The following is a 16,259-nucleotide window of genomic DNA, read 5'->3' on the forward strand; positions in this document are numbered from 1 at the left end:
ACCCCAGCCGGACACAGACATAGATTTCCAATCCAACACTGGATTATGGACCTGTAGCCATGGCAACTCCAAAACGACCACATCATGCAGATTATGCAACACCAAAAAGCGAATACCCTCCTGATGTGCAGGAGCCATGCACATGGTCAATTGAGTCCAGTACTGAGGCTTATTCTTGGCCAAAGGCATAGCATCAATTCCTCTCAATGGAATAGGATACTGCAAGGGCTCAAAGAAAAAACCACAGCGCCTGGCAAACTCCAAGTCCATCAAATTCAGGGCAGCGCCTGAATCCACAAATGCCATAACAGAATAGGACGACAGAGAGCAAATCAGAGTAACGGACAAAAGAAATTTAGACTGTACCGTACCAATGGTGGCAGACCTAGCGAACCGCTTAGTGCGCTTAGGACAATCGGAGATAGCATGAGTGGATTCACCACAGTAAAAACACAGCCCATTCCGACGTCTGTGTTCTTGCCGTTCAGCTCTGGTCAAAGTTCTATCACACTGCATAGGCTCAGGCCTAAGCTCAGAGAATACCGCCAGATGGTGCACAGCTTTGCGCTCACGCAAGCGCCGATCGATCTGAATGGCCAAGGACATAGACTCATTCAGACCAGCAGGCATGGGAAATCCCACCATGACATCCTTAAGGGCTTCAGAAAGACCCTTTCTGAAAATTGCCGCCAGGGCACACTCATTCCACTGAGTAAGCACAGACCACTTTCTAAACTTCTGACAGTATACCTCCGCTTCATCCTGACCCTGACACAAAGCCAGCAAGATTTTCTCTGCCTGATCCACTGAATTTGATTCATCATAAAGCAATCCAAGCGCCAGAAAAAACGCATCAACATCACGCAATGCAGGATCTCCTGGCGCAAGGGAAAATGCCCAGTCTTGAGGGTCACCACGCAACAAAGAAATAATGATTTTTACTTGTTGAACGGGGTCACCAGAGGAGCGGGGTTTCAAAGCTAGAAACAGTTTACAATTATTTTTGAAATTCAAGAACTTAGATCTATCCCCAGAAAATAAATCAGGAATAGGAATTCTAGGCTCTAACATAGGATTCTGAACCACAAAATCTTGAATGTTTTGTACCCTTGCAGTGAGATGATCCACACAAGAGGACAGACCTTGAATGTCCATATCTACACCTGTGTCCTGAACCACCCAAAGGTTTAGGGGAAAAGAAAGACAAAACACAGTGCAAAGAAAAAAAAATGGTCTCAGAACTTCTCTTATCCCTCTATTGAGATGCATTAATACTTTGGGCCAGCTGTACTGTTATGGACCTGGTGGTTAGGAGCACCCGGCACGACCTGATAGTTAAACTCATGAAGGACAAGCTCTGGGATGTGGGAACTCTGCTGACCGCAGGCCCTAATCCTATCACAACAACTAGAAATAGCTGTGGAGCGTTCCTGACTCTCCCTAGACGCCTCTTCACAGCCTCAGAGCTAGCTAGCCCTAGAGATAGAAAATAAAGCCTACCTTGCCTCAGAGAAATTCCCCAAAGGAAAAGGCAGCCCCCCACATATATTGACTGTAAGTAAAGATGAAAGTCACAAACGCAGAAATGAAACAGGTTTCAGCAAAGGGAGGCCAGACTTACTAAACAGACAGAGGATAGGAAAGGTATCTTTGCGGTCAGCACAAAAAACTACAAAAGACCACGCAGAGTGTGCAAAAAGACCTCCGCACCGACTCACGGTGCGGAGATGCCACTCTGCATCCCAGAGCTTGCAGCTAGCAAGACAAAATCATGATAACCAACTGGACAAGGAAACAATGAACAAATAATAACTATCAGGAACTTAGCTTCTGCTGGAGAAGACAGGTCACCAGAAAGATCCAAGAGCGAACTGAACCAATGCAGGAACATTGACAGCTGGCATGGAGTAACGATCTGAGTGGAGTTAAATAGAGCAGCCAACCAAAGGATAAACCACGTCAACTGTGTAAGGAACCTCAGAAGCAGCAGCTTCACTCACAGCCACCAGAGGGAGTCCATGGACAGAACTCGCTGAAGTACCATTCACGACCATAGGAGGGAGTTCGACAACAGAATTCACAAGAGCCCCCCACAAATATTGGCTGTGAGTAGGAGAGGAAAGACAAACACAGGCAGAAAACAGGATTTAGCACAAGAGGCCACTCTAGCTAAAATAGGAAAGGATAGGACAGAGTTCTGTGCGGTCAGTATTAAAACCCTTCCAAAAATATCCACAGCAGATTATACAAAAAATTCCTCCATTTAACTAAAGACGTGGATCGTATATCTGCAACTCCAGAGACTCCTAAACTCAGAGCAGGAATACAATCAAAAAACAAGCACACAGTTTGTGTGCCATAGAAAAAGAAACAGACACTTATCTTTGCTGAATTGGCAGCTAAGCAGGAGAAGCCAGACAAAGATCCAACACTTCCCAAGAAACATTGACAACTGGCAAGGACTAATGAGTCCTGCAAACCTAAATACCCCAGTCAGAATTGCAATCAGCAGATACACCTGTCCAGGACTGCAGTCCAGAGACAACTGTGTTACCACCTACAACCACCAGAGGAAGCCCAAAAGCAGAATTCACAACAGTACCCCCCCCCCTTGAGGAGGGGTCACCGAACCCTCACCAGAGCCCCCAGGCCGATCAGGATGAGCCAAATGAAAGGCACAAACCAAATCAGCGGCATGGACATCAGAGGCAGAAACCCAAGAATTATCCTCCTGGCCATAACCCTTCCATTTGACAAGGTACTGAAGCTCCCACCTCCAAAAACGGGAATCCAAAATCTTCACAACAACATATTCCAACTCCCCATCAACCAACACAGGGGCCGGAGGATCAACAGAGGGAACAACGGGCTCCACATATTTCCACAATAAAGATCTATGGAAGACATTATGGATAGCAAAAGAGGCCGGAAGCGCCAGTCGAAAAGACACCGGATTAATAATCTCAGAAATCCTATAAGGACCAATAAACCGAGGCTTAAACTTAGGAGAAGAAACCTTCAAAGGAACATGATGGGAAGACAACCAGACCAGATCCCCAACCCGAAGCCGGGAACCAACACACCGACGACGGTTAGCAAAACGTTGAGCCTCCTGAGACAACACCAAATTGTCCACCACATGAGCCCAAATCTGCTGCAACCTGTCAACCACAGAATCCACACCAGGACAGTCAGAAGGCTCAACCTGCCCAGAAGAAAAACGAGGATGAAAACCAAAATTACAAAAGAAAGGTGAAACCAAAGTAGCCGAACTAGCCCGATTATTAAGGGCAAACTCAGCCAATGGCAAGAAGGCCACCCAATCATCCTGATCAGCAGACACAAAGCATCTCAAATAAGTCTCCAAAGTCTGATTAGTTCGCTCGGTCTGGCCATTTGTCTGAGGATGAAATGCAGAAGAAAAAGACAAATCAATGCCCAGCCTAGCACAAAAGGCCCGCCAAAACCTAGAAACAAACTGGGAACCTCTGTCGGACACAATATTCTCCGGAATACCATGCAAACGGACCACATGCTGAAAAAACAACGGAACCAAATCCGAAGAGGAAGGCAATTTAGGCAAAGGCACCAAATGAACCATCTTAGAGAACCGGTCACAAACAACCCAGATAACCGACATCCTCTGGGAAACCGGAAGATCGGAAATAAAATCCATAGAAATATGCGTCCAGGGCCTCTCAGGGACCGGCAATGGCAAAAGCAACCCACTAGCATGGGAACAGCAAGGCTTAGCCCGAGCACAAGTCCCACAGGACTGCACAAAAGAACGCACATCACACGACAAAGAAGGCCACCAAAAGGACCTACCAATCAAGTCTCTGGTACCAAAAATGCCAGGATGACCAGCCAACACGGAACAGTGAACCTCAGAAATCACTCTACTAGTCCATCTGTCAGGAACAAACAGTTTCCCCACAGGACAGCGGTCAGGTTTGTCAGCCTGAAATTCCTGAAGAACCCGTCCTAAATCAGGGGAAATGGCAGAAAGGACCACCCCTTCTTTCAGAATACCGACCGGTTCAACTCCTAGAGAGGGCATCAGCCTTAATGTTCTTAGAACCCGGAAGGTACGAGACCACAAAATCAAAACGGGAAAAAAACAAGGACCATCGAGCCTGTCTAGGATTCAGCCGTTTGGCAGACTCGAGGTAAATCAAATTCTTATGATCGGTCAAGACCACAATACGGTGCTTAGCTCCCTCAAGCCAATGCCGCCACTCCTCAAATGCCCACTTCATAGCCAACAACTCCCGATTGCCGACATCATAATTGCGTTCAGCAGGCGAAAACGTACGGGAAAAGAAAGCACACGGTTTCATTAAGGAACCAACAGGATCCCTCTGAGACAAAACGGCCCCTGCCCCAATCTCAGAAGCGTCAACCTCAACCTGAAACGGAAGAGAAACATCCGGTTGGCGCAACACCGGAGCAGAAGTAAATCGACGTTTAAGCTCCTGAAATGCAGAGACAGTCGCAGAGGACCAATTCGCCACATCAGCGCCTTTCTTCGTCAAATCGGTCAAGGGTTTAACCACGCTGGAAAAATTAGCAATGAAACGGCGATAAAAATTAGCAACACCCAAAAATTTCTGAAGGCTCTTCACGGATGTGGGCTGAATCCAATCATGAATGGCCTGAACCTTAACTGGATCCATCTCTATAGACGAGGGAGAAAAAATAAAGCCCAAAAAAGAAACCTTCTGCACCCCAAAGAGACACTTAGACCCTTTCACAAACAGGGCATTGTCACGAAGGATCTGAAATACCATCCTGACCTGTTCCACATGAGACTCCCAATCATTGGAAAAAATCAAAATATCGTCCAAATATACAATCAAGAACTTATCAATATAAGTCCGGAAAATATCATGCATGAAGGACTGAAAAACAGATGGAGCATTAGTGAGCCCGAATGACATCACAAGGTATTCAAAATGGCCTTCGGGTGTGTTAAACGCAGTTTTCCATTCATCACCCTGCTTAATACGAACAAGATTATATGCCCCCCGAAGGTCAATCTTCGTAAACCAACTAGCTCCCTTAATCCTAGCAAACAAATCGGTAAGCAAAGGTAAAGGGTATTGAAACTTGACCGTGATTTTATTCAAGAGGCGATAATCAATACAGGGTCTCAAGGAACCATCTTTTTTAGCAACAAAAAAGAACCCCGCTCCCAACGGTGAAGAAGATGGCCGAATATGCCCTTTCTCCAAAGACTCCTTAATATAGCTCCGCATGGCGGTATGTTCAGGCACAGACAGGTTGAAAGGTCGACCCTTAGGAAACTTACAGCCTGGAATCAAGTCAATCGCACAATCGCAGTCCCTGTGCGGTGGAAGGAAACTGGACTTGGGCTCATCGAATACATCCTGAAAATCAGACAAAAACTCTGGAATTTCAGAAGAGGAAGAAGAGGAGATTGACATCAAAGGAACATCATTATGAACCCCCTGACAACCCCAACTAGTCACAGACATGGACTTCCAATCCAACAAAGGATTATGTACCTGCAACCACGGAAAACCCAGCACGATAGCATCATGCAAATTATGCAACACCAGAAATCGACAATCTTCCTGATGGGCTGGCGCCATGCGCATGGTTACCTGTGTCCAAAACTGGGACTTATTTTTAGCCAAGGGTGTAGCATCAATGCCCCTTAAAGGAATAAGGTTCTGCAAAGGCTGCAAGGGAAAACCACAACGCCTGGCAAACTCAAAGTCCATTAAGTTCAAGGCGGCGCCTGAATCCAGAAACGCCATGACAGAAAATGATGACAATGAGCAGATCAAGGACACAGATAACAGAAATTTAGGTTGTACAGTACTGATGGTAAATGAACTAGCGATCCTCTTTGTCCGCTTAGGGCAGGTTGAAATGACATGAGAAGCGTTGCCACAATAATAACACAACCTATTCTGACGTCTGAATCCTTGTCGTTCCATTTTAGACAGAATCATATCACACTGCATTGGCTCAGAAGTCTGCTCTGAGAACAACGCCACAGCGCGCACAGTTCTGCGCTCCCGTAAGCACCAGTCAATCTGAATGGCCAGAGACATAGAATCACTCAGACCAGAAGGCATGGGAAACCCCACCATAACATCTTTAATGGATTCAGAAAGACCCTTTCAGAAAATTGCCGCCAAAGCATCATTATTCCATTTAGTCAACACAGACCATTTTCTGAATTTCTGACAATACAATTCTGCCGCCTCTTGACCCTGAGACAGGGCCAACAAGGTCTTCTCAGCTTGATCCACAGAATTAGGTTCATCATATAATAATCCTAAAGCCTGAAAAAAGGAGTCTACATTAAGCAAAGCCGGATTCCCGGATTTCAGGGAAAACGCCCAATCCTGCGGGTCGCCACGCAGCAGGGAGATGACGATTTTAACCTGCTGAATGGAATCACCGGAGGATCGAGGTCTCAAAGCAAAAAATAGTTTACAGTTGTTTTTAAAACTCAAAAATTTGGACCTGTCACCAATAAACAAGTCAGGAGTAGGAATCTTCGGTTCTAAAACAGGAGTCTGAACAATATAATCAGAAATCCCCTGTACCCTAGCAGCAAGCTGATCTACACGATAAGCTAATTCCTGAACATTCATGCTAGCACAAGGCTCCTCAGCCACCCAGAGATAAAGATGGAAGAGAAGATAAAGCAGACTGAAGAAAAAAAAATGGCTCAACACCTTTCTTCCCTTCTTCTGAGATGCATTTAACTCATTATGGGCCAGTTGTACTGTTATGATCCGGTGACCTTGGAGCAGCATGAAAACTTTCACTGGAGTAGGTGGTAACTATACTGACCGCAAATCCTGATCTTAACACCACAACTAGAAGTAGCCGTGGTGTGTACCTAACAAACCCTAGACACCTCGTCACAGCTGGAGGACTAAATACCCCTATAGATGGAAATAGGAATACTACCTTGCCTCAGAGCAGAACCCCAAAGGATAGGCAGCCCCCCACAAATATTGGCTGTGAGTAGGAGAGGAAAGACAAACACAGGCAGAAAACAGGATTTAGCACAAGAGGCCACTCTAGCTAAAATAGGAAAGGATAGGACAAAGTTCTGTGTGGTCAGTATTAAAACCCTTCCAAAAATATCCACGGCAGATTATACAAAAAATTCCTCCATCTAACTAAAGACGTGGATCGTATATCTGCAACTCCAGAGACTCCTAAACTCAGAGCAGGAATACAATCAAAAAACAAGCACACAGCTTGTGTGCCATAGAAAAAGAAACAGACACTTATCTTTGCTGAATTGGCAGCTAAGCAGGAGAAGCCAGACAGAGGTCCAACACTTCCCAAGAAACATTGACAACTGGCAAGGACTAATGAGTCCTGCAAACCTAAATACCCCAGTCAGAATTGCAATCAGCAGATACACCTGTCCAGGACTGCAGCCCAGAGACAACTGCATTACCACCTACAACCACCGGAGGGAGCCCAAAAGCAGAATTCACAACAGCCGGATAAATGTGATCACAAATGCCATGTAAAATGTTCCCAATAAAAGTTTCAACTCAATCCACAAAAAAGCAAGCCGTAACTCAGGTCTGCCATCTATTAACGGAAATATAGAGGCTTCCATGTTAGTGGTATTAAAAAGGCTCTGGAAAAGCAAAATGGCTCCTTGCCTCCCAAAACAAATTCAGCAAATTCTCCGCTCCCAAATCCAAATGTCCCCCTCCCTTTTGTGTCCCAAAATGCCTAAACCACATCTAGAGCCCACATGCATGGCATTTCTGTAGCGATGACAACCCGCCTAATTTACAGGTGCGTGTCTCCAGAAGCATGAGCTTGGTATAATGTACAGGTGACTGCAACGTACTTGTCACTACAACGGCAGTTTGCAATTTTCACTCAGCAACATCCACTGTTGCTTGCTTCTGGAATACACCCATGGAATCAAAATCTTCAGTACATCTGTACAGTAGATAAATTCCAAAAGGGTTATAATTTCCAAAATGGGGTCACTTGAGGGGGATTCTGCTTTTCTAGCACTTAGGGGCTCTTTATACAGAATCTGCAAACTATTGTAGGAAAATTTGTGTTCCAGGAGGCAAATAGTGTTCCGTCCCTCCCAAGTCTCTCTGTATGGCTATGTAGTACTGCACAGCCACATATGGGGTATTGCCACGTTCAGCAGAAATTGTGGGACAAATTTTGATGCCATTTTTAAAAGAAATTGTTGTACCAATACCCCTTTGAAGAGATGTAGAGGAGGGCCTCATGAAAAAATGTTCCCATTATTAGGAAGTGGGTCTCTCACAGTGTTTGCCTATGCAGTGAATGCATGGGCTGCCAAATATTTGGACGCACCCCAAAACTCCCTTGACGAGACGTACAGGAGAGCCTCATGAAAAAATGTTCCTATTATTAGGAAGTGGGTCTCCCATAGTGTTTGCCTATGCAGTGAGTGGCAGGGCTGCCCAAAATCTGAATGCACCCCAATATCCCATTGAAGAGAGGTACAAGAGGGCCACATGAAAATTTTTTCCCATTATTAGGAAGTGGGTCTCCCATAGCGTTTGCCTATGCAGGAAATGCAAGGGCTGCCAAAAATATGGAAGCACCTCAATACTCCTTTGACAAGACGTACAGGAGGGCCTCATGAAAAAATGCTCTCATTATTAGGAAGTGGGTCTCCCATAGTGTTTGCCTATGCAGTGAGTGGCGGGGCTGCCCAAAATTTGGATGCACCCCAATACCCCTTTGACAAAAATTACAGGAGGGCCTCATCAAAAAATGTTCTCAATTTTAGGAAGTGGGTCTCCCATAGTGTTTGCCTATGCAGTGAGTGGGGGGGCTGCCCAAAATTTGGACACACCCTAAAACATCTTTTACGAGACATACAGGAGAGCCTCTTGAAAAAATGTTCCCATTATTAGGAAGTGGGTCTCCCATAGTGCTTGCCTATGCAGTGAATGCAAGGGCTGCCAAAAATTTGGAAGCACCCCAATACCCCTTTGATGAGACGTACAAGAGGGCCTCATCAAAAAATGTTCCCATTATTAAGAAGTGGGTCTCCCATAGTGTTTTCCTATGCAGTGAATGCAGTGGCTGCCACAAATTTGGATACACCCCAATACCCTTTTAAAGAGACGTACAGGAGAGCCTCATGAAAAAATACTCCCATTATTAGGAAGTGGGTCTCCCATAGTGTTTGCTATGCGGTGAGTGGCAGGGTTGACCAAAATTTGGACGCACCCCAATACCCCTTTGATGAGACATTCAGGAGGGCCTCATGAAAAAATGTTCCCATTATTAGGAAGTGGGTCTCCTATTGTGTTTGCCTATGCAGTGAATGCATGAGCTGACAAAAATTTGGATTCACCCCAAAACCCCTTTGACAAAACATACAGGAGAGCCTCATGAAAAAAATGTTCCCATTATTAGGAAGTGGGTCTCCCATAGTGTTTGCTATGCAGTGAGTGGCAGTGCTGCCCAAAATTTGGATGCACCCCAATACCCCTTTGAAGAGACATACAGGAGGGCCTCATGAAAAAAAATGTTCCCATTATTAGGAAGGGGGTCTCCCATTGTGTTTACCTATGCAGTGAATGCAAGGGCTGCCAAAAATGTGGATGCACCCCAATACCCCTTTCACGAGATGTACAGGAGGGCCTCTTGAAAAAATATTCTCATTAATAGGAAGTGGGTGTCCCATAGTGTTTGCCCAAGCAGAGAATGCAAGGGCTGCCAAAAATTTGTAGGCACTCCAATGCCTCTTGGAAGAGACATGGAGGAGGGCCTCATAAAAAAAAATGTTCCCATTAGAAAGTAGGTGGTCTCCTATACTTGTAATGCCCATGCACTAAGTGTATAGGCTGACGAATATTTGCCCCTGGGGGGTATACATGAACACACTGTCTAACAATTTGTTTTTATGGGCATCATAAACATCCTTTAAAAAAATGATGTGGTTGTTGCACCATGGACCACAGTCACCCTGGTGATATGGTGGTGTAGGATAAGGATGAGGAGATGGAGGCAACAGCAAATACCCAAAATCAGGAAGTGTATACCCATGTGTCCGTGTGAAGAGGTGCATGAGAATAGACCTCCTAAAAAAAGACACTGGATTTGAGTTTCTTACGCTGCTATCATTCGGTGGTGTTGAAAGTCCTGCCCAATCCAGCCCTTGTTCATTTTTATAGGATTCAGCCTCTCAGCATTTTCAGTTGACAGGCGGATGCACTTATCAGTTATAATTCCACCAGCAGCACTAAAAACCTGCTCTGACAAAACGCTAGCGGCAGGGCAGGCTAGGACCTCCAAGGCGTAGAGAGCCAGTTCATACCACGTGTCCAGCTTCGATACCCAATAATTGTAAAGCACAGAGGAATCATGGAGGACGTTGGTACGATCAGCAAGGTACTCCCTCAGAATCTTCCCAAACTTTGCACTCCTTGTGAGTGTACCCCGCGCCTCAGGGCCTGTGCGATGGAATGGTCTGAGAAAACTCTCCAAGAACTTTGCCAGTGTTTCCCTGCCTCTGCTAGATTGGAGTTGTGTCTCTCTCGCCTGTACTCCTTGGTTGTCCAACGAACTGTTACCTCTGCCACAGGCGTTTTCAGATGGGAATTTTTCTAATAATTCCGCAACAAGGGTCCTCTGGTACTGCCCCATTTTAGTAGACCTGTCTACCTCAGGAATAAGAGATAGAAAGTTCTCCTTGTAGCGTGGGTCTAGAAGTGTCACCAACCAGTAATGACTGTCACCCAAAATTTTGGGAACACGAGGGTCATGGGAAAGGCAGCGTAACATAAACTCAGCCATTCATGCTAGACTGCTAAGAGGCAAGACTCCCGTGTCCTCACCAAGAGGACAACTAACCATGCTCTCCTCCTCCTCCCTGTCCTCAGGCCATCCACGCTGAACAGACAGTTGTGCAGGTAGTACCATTTATAGCGCATGAAACTAGCTCTTGCTCTACCTCCTCTTCCTTCTTGTCACCCAATCCACATTGGGAGAGATGAGGCTGGGCTGTGTGTAATCACCCTGTATGATTCCTTGTTCCATCTCATCGAGCTCCGCCTGCAATGCATCCACTTTGATTGAGAGAAGAGAGCGCTTCAGAACACAGAGAATTGGGATGGTGATGGTAGTTATGCCGTGATCGCTGCTCACCATCTTGGTGGAGTCCTCAAAGTTTTGGAGGATGATACATATGTCTGACATCCATGTCTACTCCTGAGATCTTATGTGTGGAGTCTGAACTGAATACCGAAGGCCTTGTTGATGCTGGTAGTCAGCAACTGCCCTTTTCTGTTCACAAATCCTTTCCAACATCTGCAGGGTAGAGTTCCAGCATGCGGGGACATCACACATCAGTTGGTGAGCTGGAAGCTGCAAACGCTGCTAAAGCACAGCAAGGGTGGCAGAAACTGAAGCTGATTTTCTAAAATGGGCACACAGGCGGCATACTTTGACGAGCAGATCCAGGAAGATTTTGAGAAGCCACTGAACCACGAGGTTAAGCACATAGGCCAGGCATGATATGTGTGTGAGCTTGCCTCAGAGCCACCACCAGGTTCTGGCCATTGTCACACACGACCATGCCTGGCAGTAGGTTCAGCGGTGTTGCCACAGATCTGCCTGCTCTTTCAGCACTGTCCACAATTCTTCAGCATTGTGTGTTTTCACCTAAGCATATGAGCTTCAGCACAGCCTGTTGCTACTTGGCTGAGGCAGTGCTGCAGTGCTTCCAGCTTGTGATGTGGTAATTTCTGTGATGGAGGCTGAAGAGGAGGAGGAGGTGCAGGAGCTGTAGACTGTGGGGGCAACCCTGATTGACCTAGGAACCGCAATCCTAGGCATCAGGAGGACATGTTCCATCCCAAGGTCTGACTGGGACCCAGCCTCCACTATGTTAACAAAGTGTGCCATCAGCGGGATGTACCGTCCCTGCCCACAAGCACTTGTCTATGTGTCCATGGTTAGGTGGATTTTCCCAGTAACTGCATTGTTGAGTTCACGGCTAATGTTGTGGGACATGTGCTTGTGTAATGCGGGGACGGCACAACGGGACAAATAGTTGCGGTTGGGGACTGAGTACCGAGGGACGGCCGTCACCATGAGGTTGCGGAAAGTTTCCGTCTCCACGAGCCTAAAAGGCATCATTTCGAGCACAAGTAGTTGTGAAATGTGAGAATTTAGTAGTGTGGCCTGTGGGGCATTGGCTGCGTATTTGCGCTTGCGTTCCAAGGACTGGGGTATGGACAACTGAATGCTGTACTAGGACAAGTACGTGGACGTGCTTGCTGATTGTGCTAGCAGAGTGTGTGCAACAACAGGTGCAGGGCAGGAGGCATCTTCGCATGCACCATGGACAGGGGATTGGCTTTCACGCACAACAACGGAAGAAGCAGTGGTGTCACCCACAGACACTGTTCCTGGACCCTGGGGTTTGGCCCACAAAGTTGGGTGCTTTGCTGTCATGTGCCTGATCATGCTGGTGGTGGTCAGTCTGGTAGTTTTGCTACCGCTGCTGATGTTGGCCTGGCAGGTGGTGCAAATGGCCTTTTGGGGGTTATTGGCAGAGTTTTTAAAAAAACAAGCAGACTCGGGAGGACCTAACAGTTGGACTGGCAACTTCCGTCGTGTTGGTGTTATGGGGAATGGTTGCCGGCCTTCTGTCTGCAGCCACCACACTGTTCTTCCTGCCTGTTGGGGTGCTAGGCCTCCCTCCCCCTGTGTGCTGCTGTCCTCGATCTGCATGTTCTCCTGCCAGCTTGGGTCAGTTACTATATCATCCACCACCTTGTGTTCCACTTTCACACCCTGCTCCTCCTCCTGACTTTCCAGCAATTGTGTCTCATCATCGTCCACCTCTTGTGACACATTCCCACCATCACCTTTGTGTGACCGTGGCTGCTCAAATATTTGGGCATCGCTACATGCAATCTCCTCTTGCCCCTCTTCAAGTGGACCGGACAAGAGGCCTGATTCCATAAATGGAAAAGTGAACAGCTCTTCAGAATATTCAAGTGTGGGATCAGTTGTCTCCAGGCACTTGGCATGGTGGGAGGAAGGAGGATCAGGGTGAGGAATATGCGGTCCAGACTCACAGCTGACTCTCGGAGACTTGACCTGGTGGAAGACATGGTGGTGGTGATGGTGGCAAAGTGACTGGAAGCTTTATCCGCTATCCAACCAACAACCTTTTGACATTGCTCTGGGTTCAATAGTGGTGTGCTACGGTCCCCTAGTAATTGGGACAGACAGGTCGGGCGAGAAGATGTGGGTGTTTGTTGTGGCACAAATGGAGGACAATATTTTCCACGTTAACTACAAATGGCTGAATTTGGAGCGAACTTATTTGTAATCCATGTGACGGACAAACCACAGTTTGAAATAGCTTGTCTGTAGGTAACTATTTTTACCAGCAAATTGGTGTCAATAACTTCACTAACACACTACAACAAAATTTAAAGGGAGGCCAGAAATGGCAGATTTTTTAACACAGTTTTTATCTCTGATCTGTGTGTCGGACAAACCACTGTCATAAATAGCTGGCCTGTAAAAAAATTATTCCTGGCCCCTGATGCCTGGGGCTATGTCTATAAATATCTTTAATAGCAGCAGGAGACAGAACTGGAATGGACCCTCTTACTATATGCACTGCAGTCTGCCACATACACTGCCTGCCTGCCTAGCCAAGGCTGGCTCCAGGTTTTTGAGGGCCACGGGTGAAAGAGTCTCAGTGGGCCCCCCCTTTTAACACATACCACGATTCATATAAACACAGCCATGTAGTATATAACACAGCCCACTTAGTATATAGCACAACCACGTAGCATATAACACAGCCATGTAGTATATAACAGCCCATGTAGCATATAACACAGCCACGTAGTGTATAGCACAGCCCATATAGTATATAGCACAGCCACATAGTATATAACACGGCCCACGTAGTTTATAGAACAGCCATCTAGTATATAGCACAGCCCATGTAGCATATAACAGCCCACGTAGTATATAACACGGCCCACGTAGTATATAGAACAGCCATTTAGTATATAGAGACACTTGCCCCATATAGTGCTGCACAAACGTTATGGCCCCATAGATGCTCCATACAGACACTTGCCCCATATAGTGCTGCACAAACGTTATGGCCCCATACAGACACTTGCCCCATACAGACACTTGACCCATTTGCTGTTGCTGCGATAAAAAAAAAAAAAATCACATACTCACCTCTCCATCGCTCAGGCCCCTGACACTTTCAATATTCACCTGTCCTCGTTCCAGCTACCGCTCCATCTTCTTCAGTGTCTTCTGCACTGACGCTCAGGCAGAGGGCGCGCACTAACCATGTCACCACGCCCTCTGACCTCAGCGTCACTGCAGAGGACGTGGAAGACAGAGCGGCGGCTGGAACGAGGAGCAGGTGAATATCGTGCAGCGCTTCGCTCCCCTCCCTGTTATACTCACCTGCTCCTGGCGCTGTGCAGTCCCTGCTTCCCGGCGCCGACAGCTTCTTCCTGTATTGAGCGGTCACCGTTACCGCTCATTACAGTAATGAATATGTGGCTCCACCCTTATGGGAGGAGGAGCCGCATATTCATTACTGTAATGAACGGTACCATGTGACCACTCAACACAGGAAGAAGCTGGGGAGCCGGGGACCTGCTGGGACGGCGCCAGCCGCAAGGAGTAGGTGAGTATAATTAGACAGCCCCCGGCCGCTCCTTCCCCTGCCGAGTCAGCTCCGTGATGTGCCGCTAGCTGAGGGCCCCTGGGGGAGCAGTGGTCCTAGGCACTGGCAGCTGCCTGCCCTTAATGCCTTGAATGGGCCCCCCTCTCTTGCCAGGGCCCCTGGCACTTGCCCGGGTACGCCAGGTGCTGATGCCGGCCTTGTGCCTAGCACTGATATCTATGCAGCTTTATAAGTCCTCAGAAGGACTGTTAGTTGACATGGATATGTGTATTATACTGTATATGGTATACCCACAATAAGTAAGAACCAAGCAAATCTCCCCCTAGCTCTGCAGCAACTCTCCCTACACTGCCTGATTCCGGAGCAGACCGTGACGAGCAGGGCGGCGCCAGGTCTGATATAGACCTGATGACGCTGTGTGGTCAGCTAATCACTAATACCACAACCAGCATGACTGGGGCATTACAATGTGTGGCAGACAATCCCTGCATGTTCATTGACTCTCTAAAGAGTGCCAAACATGCATGGCGGGGACCCGAGATCCCGCAGAGCAACCCCGGAAATAATCAGCAAGCAGCGAGTACCGAGTAGTGGTGAGCATGCTCGCTCATCACTAGATAAGATGACTGGGGCCAGCACTGAGAGGTGAGGGATACGACTTGTCACTAGTGATGAGCGAATATACTCGTTACTCGAGATTTCCCGATGATTTACATCTGTTAGCCAGCTTGATTACATGTGGGGATTCCCTAGCAACCAGGCAACCCCCACATATACTTATGCTGGCTAACAGATGTAAATCATTCAGCTGCGGTGAAGAAAACTAAATCTCCGAGCACTAAAAAATACTCGGAGGACACCCAAGCGTGCTCGGGAAATCTCGAGTAATGAGTTTATTCGCTCATCACTACTTGTCACTATCTAGGGGAATCCCCGGGCATGAAACAACAACCACTTCAAAGCACACACAGGTCCCGACACATGGAGAGGACTGGATGCAGAGGAACGCGGTCCTACCTCGCCTCCTGTTGTCTCCTCTGAGTCCTGTTGCCGTCGCTATTTGGGAATTCTTCCTTTCCACATCCTGCCGGACTCCTCTGCAGCCGCCCTTACAAAGGCGCCAATTCCGTCATTTTGGGAATCAGGGGTGAAGTGAAACACTGCTGTTTCTCCATCTAACACCACCTTTCACCTTCTGTTGAGGGGAGATAGAGCTAGGACCCTGCCCCACTGAACTTTGATACCCTATAGAGACAGCTATAAACAGTTCTCACAATTGCAGGCATCAAACCTGATAACAAAACAAAACTAACTGTGTTATATCCGATTTTTTTCCTTTTTTTTAAACTTTGGACTGAAAACTTAAAAGCTAAGAGTAACACTGCCATCTACTGCTCCTGTGTGGAATCACAACTCCATAAACACCATTGAAGCCTCTTATAACTTACAGCCGACACAAAATAACTTGACCTAGACATCAAGATCAAAATTATAGTTATTGTTGTTAACTTTTATCAAAAGACAAAGTAATCTACTCAACAGCAAAACAATATCG

At 46.9% G+C, this 16,259-nt stretch overlaps 1 protein-coding gene across 2 annotated transcripts in view; it reads right to left on the bottom strand.

Moving 5' to 3' along the window:
• The window catches only part of LOC138648020 (dimethylaniline monooxygenase [N-oxide-forming] 2-like), a 62,482-nt gene extending 46,485 nt beyond the window's left edge, over positions 1 to 15,997 (bottom strand). Inside the window, exon 1 of one of the 2 annotated variants that reach the window (XM_069737480.1) lies at positions 15,722 to 15,997. The gene's annotated coding sequence lies outside the window, so the exon portion shown is untranslated. The remainder of the gene's footprint in view (positions 1 to 15,721) is intronic. The other variant, XM_069737479.1, reaches the window with a different exon arrangement.
• Positions 15,998 to 16,259: the final 262 nt, after the last annotated feature.

The sequence above is a fragment of the Ranitomeya imitator genome, chromosome 8, assembly GCF_032444005.1.
Source record: "Ranitomeya imitator isolate aRanImi1 chromosome 8, aRanImi1.pri, whole genome shotgun sequence".
NCBI lineage: Eukaryota > Metazoa > Chordata > Amphibia > Anura > Dendrobatidae > Ranitomeya > Ranitomeya imitator.